General features: G+C 44.4%; 1 protein-coding gene across 4 annotated transcripts in view; it reads left to right on the top strand.

The window, feature by feature from the left end:
* Positions 1 to 16,899, top strand: part of CUEDC1 (CUE domain containing 1) — a 70,960-nt gene that overhangs the window by 29,930 nt on the left and 24,131 nt on the right. For all 4 annotated transcript variants that reach the window (XM_044429991.1, XM_044429992.1, XM_044429990.1 and 1 more), the window contains one exon: positions 14,269 to 14,411. The gene's annotated coding sequence lies outside the window, so the exon portion shown is untranslated. The remainder of the gene's footprint in view (positions 1 to 14,268; positions 14,412 to 16,899) is intronic.

Genomic DNA, 16,899 nt, shown 5'->3' with positions numbered 1-16,899 from the left:
TTGCTTTCATTTCAAGTCTTTCTGTCATTTTCCAACATGGGGATCTTTAGGAAGAGGCACCCTTTTAGGGTTATTAATGATAGATCGAGTGATATTTTTCACGAGGACCTTTGGCCTTGAAAGGTTGTCTGGGCGTGTTTGTGTAAGAGAGAGGAAAAGAATGCATGAGACTTTTGGTCCCTCCATCCCCTGACAGCAAGAGTGGTCTCTCTTCCAGCTGAACACAGATACTCGAGAGACAGTCTGGCCTAGCAGTTGGAGTAATACTTGGAGAGACTCAAACTCAAGTCCCCTGTTGGCTGTGAAGCTCACTAGGTGTCTTTGGGCCAGTCACTGACTCTCAGCCTAACCTACCTCACAAGGTTGTTGTGAGGATAAATGAAGAAGAGGAAGACTATGTAAGCTGCTTTGGGTTCCTTGCAAGAATTAAAAAGGGCAGGATAAAATCGAATAGATGGAGAGAGAGACTCCTTAATTCAGTTTGCTTTTTAACTTCCCCTTTATGGCTACAAGTGCCTGTGGCAAATGGAATGAAATAGAGGGCACAGCTAAATGTGAGTTCAATATTTAAAAGTGACAGGTGTGCGTTGCAAAGGGAGGGAGGAATTGTTCCCATCTGTCCTGGTGCAGCTGCTTATGTTGCTCCCCTACTCCACCTAGGTGCTTTGATATCACTTGGCAATTGGCCCCTGGCAACTGTTTGCAGATTAGCTGAAGGCGTTCTCTTCACGTCAGTTCCCACATATGTTACCTGCACTGTTTTCCTGTTCCTATTAGCTGTTGAAACTGTTCAGAGAACTTGACCAGGCTAGTCTACACATAGCAGACAGCCACAAGAACACAGTTGTGCACTTGTAAAATGCTGACCAAAGATAATCAAAGAGGCTTCGGCAAGGGGCGGCATAGAAATGTTCTAATAATAATAATAATAATAATAATAATAATAATATTCAAGCATGTTTGTGCAATGGGGCGAAGAGATGGTGAACCAGCAAAGGTTGCCCCAAATTTAACATAATTTAATAGAACGTTTCTAACCCATCCTTCACAATAGTGTCTCAGGATGGCGTTCAAGCATAAACGGCTTACAAGCCGCTTGGGCGTCGGTGGATGGGCTGTCACTGTTCACGGCAAGGACAGAATCGCAACACGCAGTAGAGGTTCTCACTGCTTCTGCTGAGATGTTTGCTAGCAGATTCCTGCAACTCACAGTGCAATTGCACTCCCAGGTTCAAACGACACAACAACACAATCAAGGATCGAACAGCCTCTAGAATAAGCCATGGGTTGTCAGGGTGGCAGGAAGCAGTCTGCCTTCAGACAACATGGTAGTCTATCATGGCTAATTATCTGTGATGGGTTGTTGCACAAATAAGCTGAGAAATTATTTGTTTTTCGGCGCCAGGCAAAGACCTTTTTATTTAAGTGGCATTTTAATTGTTAATATTATTGGATTTCATCTGGCCAGGGCGGCTTATGTTATATTGGTATTTTTGCATTTTTAACTTAATGTCTGTATTTTTTAATTTAATGATATAATTATTTTTTTTAACTTAACGTTGTAAGCCGTCCCGAGGCTTCGGCGAATAGGGCAGCATAAAAATGTTTTAATAATAAATAAATAAATAAATCTAATGCGTAAGAGCATTTCAGTTGTAGCACTGTTTCCATTTTCTCTTCTTGCTTGGTACAGAATTACATGGCCTTTTAGTGATTCATGAAAATTCTTCCTATTTCTCAGGCTCTGAATGGCCCCTTATTTTTTCAGATACTGCTCTTACCATTGTATTCTTATGGTTATATTTAGCATTTTTGTGTGGTTTTCTAAGCCGTATTAGACTTTCTCCCACACTGAAAGGTTTTAAGTAAACGATTTAAGAATGCCGAAAAAGAAATGAGGCTAGCTTCACATTGGTTGTCTATTCATACACTGTCAGCCAATAATTAGAAGATGGCTTTGAATGGTCATGATCAAGGACCACTTGTCATTCATGAATTCTGGCAATTTACCTTGCTAGAGGGTGATAAGCACATCTAGGTAAGCTTAATCAACATAACATTTATCTTCTTTTCTTTAATATATGTATATCCTGCCTCATCAGAAGAACCGTTGAGTATTAACTGATAATCCTAAAAACAATCAATATTAAAACAGCACAGTCCGCTACGGATGCAAATAAATGTTTCCTCCTAGTTTGCCAACCCAATTACCGATAGCAAAAGTGTATGAGTGGGGGCAATTATACTCAAAAGTGAGGTTTTTTTAAAACCTTCTCCGTGTTCCAGAAGGTTTAAAAAAAAGCTGGCTTATTTTAGTTCATTTTTACTGCTACTTCTGGTGTGATCAAAGGTTTTCTGGATGACTGGTCTCCATCCTACCCAGAATGCCCCTTGGATGACACTGTGTCATAATGTAGCAGTGTTCCTAGGGGGCTTCTGGGGGAATAATGGCTGCCTTTGTGGCATTCGTTTTGTTTTTTTTCTCAGATGCTCTCTCAAAGCAGTTCTGTCTCATAACCAGAAGTAACGTGTGTGGCCTGCGTCAGGCAATACCTTTCACAAGTCTTTTGAAAAGAGCAATTACTATTTATCATTAATCTGTTTCATTTATATACTGCTCAATAGCCATTAACAGTTTAAACAGCCAAAACAATTTCAGTAATAATCACGGAAAAATTATACAACTTCCGTGCCAACAATGAAGAGGTTGAAATTGTGACCGATCTTGCATACTTTGGCGCAGTCATCAATTCAAATGGAGACCAGCGGCAAAGGAATTCGGGGAAGGCTGAGATTTGGAAGGGCAGCAATCACGGAACTAGAAAACATAATTAAGTAGAAGGATGTTTTCCTGGAGAGCACGGCCAAAATCATCCACATTTCTAAATATCCTGGATTGACAGAAAAATGAAAAGTAAATCCTTGATTGAGCCAAAACTTGCCCTGGAAGCAGAAATGATGAAACTGATACACATCATGAGAAGGAAAGACTCACCGGAGAAGATCATAACGCTAGGAGAAGTAAAAGGCAGAAGTAAAAGCCAACCAGGAGATGGCTCAGTTCCATAAAGGCAGCCATAGCCTTGAATTTACGAGAGCTGTGAAGTGCTGCCATGTGGTGGAGGTGACTTGATGGCATATAACAAGATCAGTTGACCTATTTAAGTCACTACCGTGTCCCCATCATGGCTCATTAAATGCCTGGAAGGAGAGGGCAATCTTAACCTGGCGCTGACAGTGCTGACTCCAGGTAGACCTCAGTGGGGAGATCTTTCTATAATCGGGGGGACACCACAGGGAAGGTCCTCTTCTTTGATGCCACCACCCAAACCTCCCTTGGAGGAAGCACTGAGAGGAAAGCCTTAGTGGTAAATTGTAGCGTCCCAGTAGATGCTGGTTGGAAGATGCATTCCATTAGCTATTGTGGACCCAAGCCATGCAAGGTCTTACAGATCAAAACCCATGCAACCTTAATTTTTTAAATGATACTATTTCTACTGCAATGGAGAGTATGCCATTTGGAATTTCTTTCCTTCAGACACCAAAGCCGCTTCAGCCATTCCTGCTGCATCCCACAACGCTTCCAATTATGCCTAGAAACACCATGGCACCATCTGACAGCAACAAAGAGCAAATGTCATTCTGAGTTACGACATATCTATTTCATTTCATTTTCAGATTGGCCAGTTGCAGAGAGAGAGAGAGAGGGTGGGGGGCAGCCACTGGCAATGATATGCTTTAAATCTTTCTCTCAGCCCTTCATGGACAGAGGCCTGTCCTTGCATGAATAATGTGTGATGCCCGTGAATGAGAAGCTCCCACTGCCCCTTTCACAGCGTTCTTGTTTTGTTTCTATGGAAACAGACGCTGGCCTTTCTGCTTTTGCTTGCTTTAGGCAAATCAATAGCAGTTTTAGTTCTCTTCCCTTCCTTCCCTGCTCCCCCAGTTTCCAAGGAGGCCTCGGATGGGAAAGCACAAGGGGACATTGAAGGCTGCGGCTCCTTCTGCACACTGCGGGAGAGCTGGTGCTTCGGCTAGAGTTCTGTCCCGGAAACGTGATTCAGGAACCGTGGCTTTCATTGCACATTTAAATCGGCACCTGGCTCTCTGGATGGACCGATGAATCCAAAAATCTCTCGGATTCTTGAAGGATCCGTCACATTGAGGGATGCAGGCACACTGTAGACATAGTTCCATACACACACCGCTTCTCTCAGGGCTGTGTGAAGTTTCTTGCACGTAGTTTCCTTCGTGCAAGAACACTCAGATGATATATGGCGAGTCAGGGCGCTTTCAGGAGCCTTGCTGACCTCACGCTCAGTAAGCTGTGGGATTTCTTAGACTCTCATTGCAGAGTAACACTGATTACTCTGCATGGGACTCCTTTGCAGAGTGGGCTGGTTCTTGGAGTAGGACTGGAGGGATTGAAACTCCTGTTCAGACATCAGACTCACCAGGTGAGCCGAATGTATCTCACGATATCGCTGTGTTGGTCAAACTGGGAAAGGGACAGCATGGGGAGCTATGTATGCCGCCTTTAGTTCCTTGGAGCAAAGGCAGGATACATAATAAATAAAATCAGGATAAGTGAGCTCTAGTTTATGCGTTTAAAATTTGTGAGCCCCTGCCTGCCTTTCTACCTAGTATGTCCAGTCATGTGATTAAGAATTCCATGATCCATCCCTTGTATGAATTGATTATAGCCCGATAATTCTCCCATGGGAAGGTGGTTGAGGGCCGACACAATCTGCTTGATAGGGTTCCATTGCTCTGAGAACTGTGATGGTGGAAAAGAGACGTGCAGCTATTGCTTTAAAAATGGTTGCATAAAATATATTTGCATGGGCATAAAGCAGTACTTTGGAAGGGGAGAAGCATACAAGTGCGTGCAAAAAGAATGGTTTGAAAAGGAAAACACCTGCAGGAATGATGGAACTGGCAAATTAATACCAGTGTGGTACAGATGTGGGAGATCTGGCTTCTAGTTCCTACTCAGCTATAAAGCTTACCTGGCCGATTCAGGTAGTCACAGCCTAACCTACCTCACAGGGTTGTTGTTGTAAAGATAAAATGTAGCTGTGTAAGCTGCCATGCGTATCTTGAAAGAGGAAAAAAAAAGGCGGGATATAAATGCAACAGTGAAGATGGTGATGATAATAATACATGCAAAATGGCATACACTGGAATCAAGGCAGAACCATCAGTTCCTACTGCCAGCCATCATTTTCGTCGTGTCTTCTATTAAAATAATTAGCTACACTGTAAGCAAATAACATTTGAAAAATCCTCCCACCCAGTGAAGTTTCCAATCACATCATCTGATGAAATAATTAAATGTTGCATTTCTAAAATGTGGAGAAGATAATCAGTTATCACCTTTACATGCCCACCATCTTCTCTTCCTAGAAACCTTATTTCATGTTCGAATTCTCCAACTATTTGAAGAATGTCATCCTACTGAGATCAAATGATTTTCCCATGCAAGAGGAACAACGGGCCTGCCAGGCACGAAGCGTTTCAATTAAGTTGCTCCACTTTCTTCATTAATAATAGGTTTAATTTAGAAATGTGGTGTGGAAGATTTAATTTCCATCATGGAACACCAAAGCAGTACTCACAAGAAAGGGGGAAAGCACATATATGCATATATTCCAAACATTCTTAGAAGACCAATTCATAGAGAGGCAACATCCCCAAGGCAGTTCTGTGGAAGCCAGAAGTTCCCTCTAGATTCCTGGCTAGTCGCAGCATGGAACATTTAAAACCAATAAATAAAACGGGGGAAAAAATCCAGAAGCAGAATAGCATCACCGTAGCTACTGTACAGCAAAACCAACAGAGTTTTATAGCAACTGAAAGGCGAATGCATTTACTCTGGCATAAGCTTTTGTGGACTCTCTTCATTTCATGAAGTACTAGCCTCAAATTGTTTGATTTATGTACTACATGCTGTGCAGGGCAGGGGATACATAAGCTGTGTTCTCAGAGTGAACTGAAATTCAAAAAGTACACACTGTGATGATTACCTTAACTCTTATTATTCATAAAACTGATGCAGAGACCGTTGCAACGGTGAAACGATGTATGTAGTGTCCTTGCTGAAGCTTCCCCATTCAAACTAGAAGGAATTGAAATGGAACTCCTGTCCATTCAGCAATTTCACCTTGAAAATGTTCACATGGCGGTCCAAGAGTCCAGCAAAGTGGATGCTCAGCCAGTGAGGAGAGGACAAGATGGCTACCATCTTCCTCCCTGTTATCAGAGAAGCATAGAATAGGAGAGTTGGAAGGGGCCAGAGGGCCACTGGGTCCAGCCCCCCGCTCAGTGCAGGACCCCAAGCTAAACCTTCCCTCTCAGAGGGCTGTCCAGCTGCATCTTGAATGCCTCTAGTGTAGGAAAGCCTGCAGCCTCCTTAGGTCATGGATTCCATTGTTGTACTGCTCTTACAGGAAATATTTCCTGATATCTAGCCTGGATCTGGCTTCCTTTAACTTGAACCTGTTGTTTCTTATTAAGTTGAATCAGAAATGAAGAGTGCCAGGTTTAAATCCCTGACCAGCTACAAAGCTTACAGGGCAGTCTTGGGACACTCAACCCTCTCCGTAGGGTTGTTGAGAAGATAAGAAAAGATATAATGGGATGAGAAGAGGCTCATGAGGGCATCAGTGGGCACACATGCTGCAAAAGTATTGTGAACAATAGAATGTTGTTGGATTGTAACCGCAAATATCCCAGTTAAATAACACAACAATGGGCTTCCTTTTCCTGTTCCCTCAGTTCAGCAGCCTCACAGCACTTCATGGTAGGGGTTTCTCCCACAGACTTCTGAATGTTCTAGCTGCCTCCCAATTTCATCCCACTGCTAATTTGCCACTGAGATTGATGCTAGAGTGAAAATACCTGAAAGCAGCCAAGCAACTGGGCCTCCCTCTGAATTTCCTCTCGTTTCTCTCTTCCCAGCATGACCTTGGGAGAGCTAACCCCATGAAACATCTGTAGCAACACCCCTTTGCAGTGCTTCCTACCGTTACGCACTGTGTGACGGCAACACTCATGCCTTGTAGCCGTTGCAACCGAAGAAACAATGATTCGCCACCGCAATTTGGCAGGCCAACTAAAGTTGCCCCCAGTTTTGCTGCCGCACCACAAAATCTGGGTATCACACTGCCCTTTTCCCTGTTGGCTTATGATGGTGTATTATCTAGGCACTAGGAGACTATTGAATTCTGCCCTATCTTCCTGTCTGTGTCAGGACAAAGTGCTTTTGTGATTTTTCTGCTTCAGGTGCCAGACCTACATGGCTAGGACTATAAACCTGGGGAAGGGGCTCATTTGCTGTTCCCCTTAAGGCAGCAAAATGCCTTAGGCTGGACCAGCTCCTCCTCGCTGTTGCTGCAGCTACCTTGGCGTCCTGGCCACCTGATGACCTGATCATGTGGCACAGTGTGGCTGTGCCTGAGAACAGACTGTTCCTTTGTTCCTTCAATTTCTTTTGAGCAATGCCTCCTTTCGTTCTCTCCTGACATGCCACATAATCATCCATCTATCCCATGTTTTTTTTCCCCCTGGGCAGTTTTATTTGACTGTGCAGCCTTGAAGGATCCATTCTTGTTGGAAAGGTACATGCGCGTGTGTCTAGCTAGGGCTACTTGTCCCTTGGGGGCTTGCCTGTTTTATTTCTCTCTGATTGCTTTCTATTGTTGTCTTCCCCCAAGTAGCTTAGTGGTGGCAATAGCAAGTGCTCTGCCAGGTACTTGCTTTTATCAAAAGATTTAGAAGCCAGCCAGCGGTCTCCTGCTGCCCCCCACCTCTGAATAGTCTGAGAGAGGTGTTTAGAACTGAACCTACAAGGTACGGGAGAAACTTTTAAGACTGGCAAGCCAGAAATTCTAAAAGGTCACTCCCCACCAACATCACCACTAACGAGCTATGCCCAGTTTACTGGAAGATTATGTTTTAGTTCTGGACAAGTGTATAATCTGGATTTGTGTATACTATAAAAAATTTAGAATCCTGTGAAAATTATGCATAGAGATCAATGTGTATATTTTGGTTCATTTCTGCATGTCACATTGTTATGGGATTTGGGTATACTCTAAGAAACTAAAGTAGGACCATGGTCCTGAGAAACCAACCCATCAATTTATTGATCCAGTCATTATACCTCACAATACAAGTTATTATAAATCAAGGAGTATGCTTTCCCTGCTTTCCTTTCCCTGCTGCTCTTGCTTGCTAGGGTGCTTTTTACAGCATTGCCTGCTTTCCTTCACCAAACCGGTGCATTTGTCCAGTCTCTTCCACACTGGAACTTGAAGGTCAGGTATTTTTTACAACATCTTAAAAGACGTTGGCCCAGAAGCTTCTTGGTGGCCAGCGCTTTTCCCAAGGATGGAACTGTAGCTTCTGGACAGCCAAAAAGTAGCCCACATGGAGTGCATTTCAATAGTCACTGAGGTCATCAGAGGACATTCTCCTGATGATTTTGCACGAACCTGCAGCCCAAATGGAGCCCACCTGGGAAAGGGCCTTCCTTGTGGTGGCTCCATTCCTGTGGAACCCCCTGCCTCTGGAGATCAAACAGCTCCAACACTGTGTTATCTTCAGTGCAGGCAGGAAAGTGTCTTCATTCTGGGAAGGCTTCCATGCTGTTCAGCCATCGTTTGAATATTACCTTGGTTTTAATGCATTGTTTTAATTATTTTAATCTTTGTATTGCTGTCTGCTCTAGAATATGGCTAGGCATGAAGCAGCATAGAAAAAACAAATTCAGTCTTGAAGTTCTCGGTGCTTGAACTGCTATGGCTAAGTCATCACAATCCAGAAATGTCTGAAGTTGATGAAAGGCAGTCCCAGCTACCAAGAATGGGCAGGTTTTCCAGACACTATGCGGCCCCAATCCAACAAGACGTGCTCACAGGTGGATTGTGGGCCTGTCCATTTGCTTCAGGAGCAGTGCTCGGTAGCAACAAAGACCTGAGACTCAGGCCCACAGGACCAAATTTTAAAAAAACTTGCATGTGCTAATCTGCACATGCTCTAAAGTCTTCATGTGTCCTTAGAAGACACTGTCACCTAAGGACACCCTCATAACACCTGCCTGAACTTTGAGCACTTCCGTCAAGGTCCTTTTCCTGGAGTCTTCTCTGAAAGAGGTTAGAAGAGTGGCTTGCCAGGAAGGGCCTTTTCGGTGGCAGCACCCCAGCTGTGAAACCTGCTCTCCAGAGAGGTATGCCACACTTCCGTATTTATTCTGGTGTCAGGCCAAGCCCTTTTTATTTACCCAATATTTTGATGGTTGAATGGTTTTTGCTATATAGTACAGAATTATTTTACTATGTATTTTTACATTTTGGAATTACATTTTATTAAATGTGCTGTCATGCTTTCAGTTTTCTGTGAGCCATCTAGAGCCCTGTTCTGGACACCAGACGGAATAAACATTTAAAATCAATAAACATTGCAAAGAGACATGTATTGATAGGGGAGAGGAGGCAATTTGATTTTGGGGGCTGGGGAAACGCAGAAAGATTCACAGTGGTGAGACTTTGGACAAATGGCCAACTAGTCCTGGGGGATCAGTTGCAAGAGGGAACCTCAAGGCCCCTGCAGCTTTCTTTGAGTAGGTGCCCACGGACAGCAGGGTGATGGGGCAGAGGGCCTCCCAGAGATCTGGGGCTCCCAGTGACACTTTCAGGGCTCCAGCCTCAGTGAGTTACTGCTTAACACTGTCTTTGTTTTGTTTCCTTCCATGTTTTTGGAGGTCCATGTAGTACAGCTTCATAGTTTGGCACTTGCTTGATAGTCATAAAGGAGTTATATGTGGATGAGGTCCTGGTAGTTATGCAGGATAGTACCTTTTGCGTGCATATTTCCAGGTCTGATGCAGGAGTCAGTGTAGCGCTGGCTTTAAAAAAGGACTCTGGTGTATGGATTAAACAGTATATTGTATGTGATTAATTTGCTTAATTCTCAGCACCTCTTGGAGGTACGTTCTTAGCATTGTATGCCCACTCCGTGTGGGATTATGTTCCCCACCTTGGTAAGAAGGATGCAGGGAGGTTTCCAGGGTCAGCTTGCGTCACCTCTGCAAACTGAAGACAGGTGGGCATGGTCTGAGCTGACATGGTATTAAATGCTTTGGACTCCCACATACGCAGATCAGCTGTCAGGAATCCACACAGTGCACGGACGTGACCTCACTCTGTGACACGGTGGTGCCACAGGCAGGGTGCCCTGTGCACACGAGGGCTGCGTGACCCAGTTTTGCCTTTCCAAACGTGTTGAAGTGTGTGAATTGCTGCTGCTGTCACTCCTCTCAGGGTTAATGCTAGTTAATGCCTGCACATGGATCCTTACACGCCGCACCTGCCATGCTAGGGGTTGAATTTTCAGCCAAATGTCAGAGCAAAGAAGATGCTGACGCATATCACATGAAAGCACCTTTCTCCACTCTTGGTGTGCATGCATTGCAAAGGGGAACAGATTCTCCATAAGGGTTTAAGCTGGAAGGGGAGCATTTCAGAAAAGTTGTCTGGCTTGGAAGACTTGGCAGTCCTTTTGGGGAGTGATTTATAGACAAGTACGCAGCTGATCATCTGACACCACTAGCCTGTTCTCTGTGGTCTGGGTGCATCACGCATACGGGCCTGCATGCAAGCATGGAGCTGATTTGGGAATCTTTCGAAGCTGATTAATTAGCTTCTGGTGGAAGCCTAGCTCCTAGGCATGCCCAGCGTGTGGAGAGGGACTGGCATAATTACCCTCTCTGAGAAACTCTGCTATGTTGGGTGAACCTGGCAAAGGTGGCTTGTTGCTGTGCTCATGGACTGGGTTCAGAGAAGACAATAATTGTGCTTGGTTGTTGAAACATGGGTTATCATATCATTGGAACCTAGCTGAGATAACAAATCACAGTGAACAGCCCACAGTTCACAACCCAATGACAAACTATGGGTTCTCATCAGTCTTGTTAGCGGAATTGGATCCAGACAACAGGATAACCCGCATTTCAACAAGAATGATCACCCGTGGTTCAGCAACTTATCCCCAGCCCTTGAGTGTGGGTTATTATGTTGTTTGAATGCAGTCATGGGTGGTCTTATGATTTTGGGGTGGCTTGCTAGCCATGGTAATGAGCTATCCTTGCAGTCAGCAAAGATAATTATGTAAATTCCTCTGGAATGTGAGGCAGGGGAAATAAGCCACTGAGAATTATTTCTCCCTTTCTGACCACAGGAAGAGGCCCATTTTTCCTCATCATAACAGAGTATTTTAGGGTGGCTTGGTCTTGAATGGGATCTACACACCTGCCTGAATTTTGGAACTCTCCTTCCAGGTGTGGCTATGGGAAAAGTCAGGCTGTGAGCATGGCCTTCCAAACTTACCATACAGCACCATACAGCACCACTTCCTTTTGCCACCAACTCCTCACCTCCTCTTAAGCCGGGAAATAGTCAGGGCTGGATGCATCCAGAAGTTGTCCTCTAACCCTCTTTGCAGCTTCTGAGTGCAAAAACCAGCCCTCCAACATACCTTGCTTTGTACTGGGGCAGGGGCTCAACAGTACGAGATGTGGCGAAGCTCTGCTGTTTGAGCTTGTGATCCCTTGAGGAAGCTTACTGAGAATTTCCAACATTGCTCTGCTTGGAGTGAGCTGAGCAGCTCTGAACGGAATGTGTGGGAGGCTTTCTTGGCAAAGCGTGCATGAACGCCTAAAGCTGCGGTTACACGTCGTTGTGTTCATAGGAAAAAAGAACGGGTTTAAGGGCCTGGTAAGAGGAATTCATGGGCAGACTGTAGAAGTGGGACAATATGGTTTTGATCTGTGTTAGGTGGAAAAGGCAAGGCATAGGCCAGCTTTTTATGGTCATCTTTGAACAGTGCAGACAATGATCAGCCAGGAACCGTTCTGTTTTGCCAAGGTGGCGGCAAGGGATAGGAGAGCCCTAGAAAACGTTAACGCTAACCATTTTCCAGCTGTCAGTTTCTTTTGAGAGAATGCTTGGAGATCCACCAGGTTGCTATTCTTCAGCGTAAGGAGGGGAGTAATTCTCCAGTCTTGCAGAATGCCGACAGCTGTGTTGCAGCTGTAATTCAGCTCTGTTTGACCTCTGTTCTTGGAGGCAGTGGGCTTCTGAATGCCAGATGTTGGGGGTCACACAACAGAAGCTGGCCATCTCCACAATGCCTGGATTGTACTTGCTTTCCAGAAGCATCTGTGCAGCTGCTGTTCTCCCCTGTAAGGAAACTGTGACTGCTTTGCAAGGTTCTGGTTGAAGTTGCACAGTTGCTGCATCTGTCTTGCATGGGTACATTTGAAAGTTCAGGCACTCACCAGACTAGTCCTCATAGCCTCTTTCCCACGGATTCTCCGAACCTTCTGCCAGCTGGGTTGAGCCATCTCAACAAACCACTTCTAGCACTTTGCAACTCTTCCAAGAGCAGGTCTTTTCATAAAACTTGGTTTAGAAAGACGAAGCCATCTCAAATTAGTTTGCATTGTGACAGGGAGTGAGGTACAGTGGCTGGGGAAATCTCCCACACAAGCTCCTGCAAAGATTGCAGCTCAGCTCGGAGGGACCAGAGGGTTCTGAGGGGGGTGGCAGATGTCCTCAGCATTACAGTTAATCAAAAATGGTACAGCATTCCCGTGGACCCTGGCTCCACTACACCACTGTCTGGCACAGCCCTAGAGAGCTGTGCATTCAGAGGCTTAGTTCTTAGTACACATGCCCTGAGATCCAGGTTCAGTCCCAGGCACGGGAAATCTAGATTCCTAAGGTGTTTTGGACTACAGCTCCCATACTTCCTGAGCGTTGGCTGTGCTGGCTTTTGAGAGTTTGCTTTCTCTGGGTTGAAGGGTCTTTGGGAGGAGAACTGGGAAAGGACCTCTGACCAAGCACCTCCTCCAGCTAACCCCCGGGTACCCCTGCCAGCTAGTCAGGCAAGAACCAGAAAAAGGCATGATCTGGCTCTCTCTAATGCAGCCTGGTTGGATTTCTCTCTGTCCAAAGCTGCTTCTCCCTTTTGTATGTGTTCTGAATTGTGGCAAGGTTGAATCTCCACACTCCCTTCTTTCTCTCTAAAGTGGGTTTCTGATAGGGAAACAGGGAGGAGGGCTTCCCCAGAAAGTCACCCTCCAGAGAAATGTTCCAAATGCTTGTTGGATGGTCCGTAATGCAAAGCAAGCTGTTGGTACAAATGAGCACCCAGAGCAGGGTGCAGAAGTGGAGATGGAGAATTAGTCCACCCCTCAGCGAGCTTGTAAAACTGGCTCCTCAGCACCTTGGAGATGTTCACTTAATTGAATGCAATCTGCCATCGGATTGGCCTCCCTGTGCTTCCTAGCTAATGAGGCTGGAACTAAAACTCCTTGGCTTCTCCCTGAGTTTGCAGCAGCAGAACTCTGGAGGTTTATGTGGAAATGTTCAATTTGCTTCGGCTCTTTCTGAACAATGAATTCACAAGTCGCAAGGCTTGTGGGAGAATCGCAAGGCAGATAAATATTTGATCTGTGGAATGGTTGACATCTTGTATCAACACAGGGATTCTGAGTGTGACACTACAGTTGATTTGTGTAACCAGAGCATGATCTTGGCAGTTTTATGTCCAATTCATTTCCTACTTATGCCTAACACAAAATTTGCCTTTTTTTCACAGCAGCTATGCACTGGGTCAGCATTTTCATTGAGCTGTCTGTGAGAACACCCAGATCTTTCTTGGAAGGAAAGAGTGAACTGCAGTTGCACTACCTGCTGCCTTCCCAGTTAATTAACACATCCTAACACTCTCCTACCAGCCATTTTCATTTTTAAAACTGAGTACATTAAATGCCCATGTACATTTTAACATTACATCACATTTGGCCCTCAAACCTTCCTAAAATCGATGAACTGCTAGAATGCAGACCTGTCATTTCTTAAATGTCTGTTTGACTTTTGGACATTAGTAAAACACCCTGATTTTACCATAGTTAATAACATTGATCATTGTTTCCCTAATTACTCCGTCCCAACAATATGTCATTTGATTCTGGGTGTGGAGCCCCTTGTCTGTGGCTTAGGATAAATTCAGAGTAAATTTCCCAAGACTTAAAAGGGCAAATGTGTTGTCTAAAAGCTAGCTTTCTTTCTCTTTTTTGCTAGTTCACTTTCCCTGTGCACACGAGGCTAGGCACAGGGTACACAATTCAGTAGACTAAGGCATCCTTCTACACACTGGTACACACTGAAATGTCAGGAAACTAAGGTGTGCATTTTCTTGCAGGTGGGTTGGGCTTCCTTCTGCCTGAACTGATGGTTAAAGAACCTCACTCTCTTGATAATGAGCAGCCTTCTTGGAATTACTGGAGAAAGAAATGGTGATATGGATCTGTGAAGTCCTATGCATTCAAGGCGGTCCTGCTGAAGGTATGAGTTTTCAAGCCTTAGTCTCTGAAATGTCAAGGCAGGGCCAGGCCTATCACAATGCGAAGTTTAAAGGATCAGGTATGCGGTGATGGGAAAGACCTTTATCTGTGACCTTGATGGCCAATGGAGAGGCAGTCATACTCTGGTCAGAACAGGACTGAGATGGTTTTTTATTTGTTCTAGCATGCAAATAGGAATTCTCTTGCTCATTGTAAGGCTGGGGTATTTCTGAAAGTGCAGGTGGTCCAACAGGAACCCAGTCCCGTGAATTCATTGCACCTTTGAATCTCCACAGGTCCCTTACATCACGTGATAATCATTGATGAGGGCCTTATGCACTACAATAATCATCTGAGACCACTTCTAAGTGATTCTACAGAGGGATGTCTGGAGGATGGCCACAAGGCGCAGGGCCTGCTTGGTAGCGGCCCCTGATTATGAAAAGTTTTCCCAAATGATATCTATCTGGTGCCAAGACCCTACTTTATTCCCAGACATTTGACAGCATACAATAAGGTTCTTAATGGCTCCTGGGATTTCCTATTGTTAATCATTAAGCATGTTTATATTTCTGTATATATTTTTATACTGAGTTGTATTTTTAAGGTTTTAATCTCTGTGCAACCACCCAGAGAGCTTTGACTCTGCGGTGGTATGAACATGAAAGGAAATAACTTTGCACACTGTAGTACTGTCTTCCAGAGTCCCATTTCTCCAAACCGTGAATACAGGCATCTGCCATTGCCCACAAACCTTGCATTAGAACAGAGGAAAATGAAAACCTTCCTTCTCCATCCTCATGCTTTCCAGATACGTTGGACTCCCCCCTCCACATGGGAGTTGTAATCCAACAAAGGTTGATGTACACCAAAGACTGGACAGGATCCGTAAAGTGGGCAGGCACCTTCCAATCACACCTTGGCTGGATCCTGATTTATTCCATGTACCCATAAAGTTTGTAAGAATAACTCAAAGTATTCAAGGATGTGCAGTTTCATAGCTAATAGAAATCAGTTAGCAGAAGAACCAAACTTACATATGTCTGATAAAGTAATAGTTGCTTCTGGGTACATTTCAGAGTGCATTTTTTGCTAACTGGTTTTAAATCTTCATGCAGAATGTTTCACCTAAGAGGTTTTAATCACATGTACTTTTCTTTGTAAAAAAAAATCTTTTTTTCCCTTAAGTATATGTTTAAACATGGTTCTATTATCTCATTGGGTGTTGAGATCCCCCCACCAGCTGCTTAATGGAATTGAATAATATGATGGGGCCTGAATTCCTTCCCAGTGTAATTTCATCCATCAGTGGAGTCTGTACCAAAAATAAATTGTATTCTTCTGTGTTTAAAAGGAAAATTCTCTGCCTTCAAAGGCAATGTTAATCTTAGCATTTGTGGCTCTTGCCTCACCAATGGGGATTGAGGTTGTAATTAAAAAAAACAACAAAACCCACATGAGTCATCCTTTTCCAAATGTCTGAAGTATTTCTCACCATGTTCTTATATGAATTCTGTCACATTTGCATCCAGGTTTGCCAACTTTCCATTTCAAAACTCATGCCTTCCTTGAAGGAGCCAGGAGGCAGAGTCAATGCAAAACGTGTCATTTAGGGGAATGCTTTCTCCTTTACCAGCATGCCTGGTCACTGAGGTAATCCGAGGAGGCACCCATCTTCAGCTGGCAGAATTTCCACCTTCCTCTAATTCTAAGATCCAGCTCCTGAACAGATAAATTTTACAAAGCAAACATGCAAAGCAAAAGAAGCCATCTTGGGGTCATGTCTGAAAAACAACAAAGCTGCTGGCTTTGTAAACAAAATCAAAATCATTACTGGGTATGATTTGCCTCTGGGTCTGATAGGTACTGTATCTTCTTATATCAAACCTTTCATTTTACATGAAGACGTAGGAAGCAATCCTGACTCTTGGGTTGGGGAGTGAAATGGTGGATGATTCACCAGTTCCGACACTCTGCATGCTGGCTTGTTCCAGCCAGGACAGGAAGTAGGATGAGTATGTTTCTTCGTTTGTTCTGGAATTGGTTTGAAAATCCCCATTCCAGTTTGTGTGTGATTAATTAGTAGTTGAAGAGCTCAGTTCTCTTAGTGGAACTAAGGGAGTGTTGGATCCAGCAGGTTACAGTTTGCCTCCAACCTGGCCTGACCCCAGTGCTCCCTGCTTGGGCAGATACCATTGGTGGTAAATTCTTCCCCACAGAGCTTTCTGTGTGTGTTAGTAGGGTGTCTCTGGTGGGCCTCCATCTCCATCCAGTCCTGTTATCGTCCACTTAATGACTCCGGCCCCTGTGAGTATATAAGTTTGAGATGGAAAAAAGATCACTCTTCTTTCTCCTGATCAATGGCTTGTGAGAGTTTGTAGGATGGTGGGGACAAAGAGACTCATTCATTGGCTACATTCACATGTCACAATATGGAAGAATTCTGGCTTCTGGTGCACAGGCGCTCGCTGCTCAGTTGCTCCCATTTG

Source organism: Varanus komodoensis, unplaced genomic scaffold, assembly GCF_004798865.1.
Source record: "Varanus komodoensis strain SLA01 unplaced genomic scaffold, ASM479886v1 scaffold20_1, whole genome shotgun sequence".
NCBI classification, from domain to species: Eukaryota; Metazoa; Chordata; class Lepidosauria; order Squamata; family Varanidae; genus Varanus; species Varanus komodoensis.
This window is presented reverse-complemented; position numbering and strand designations above follow the sequence as displayed.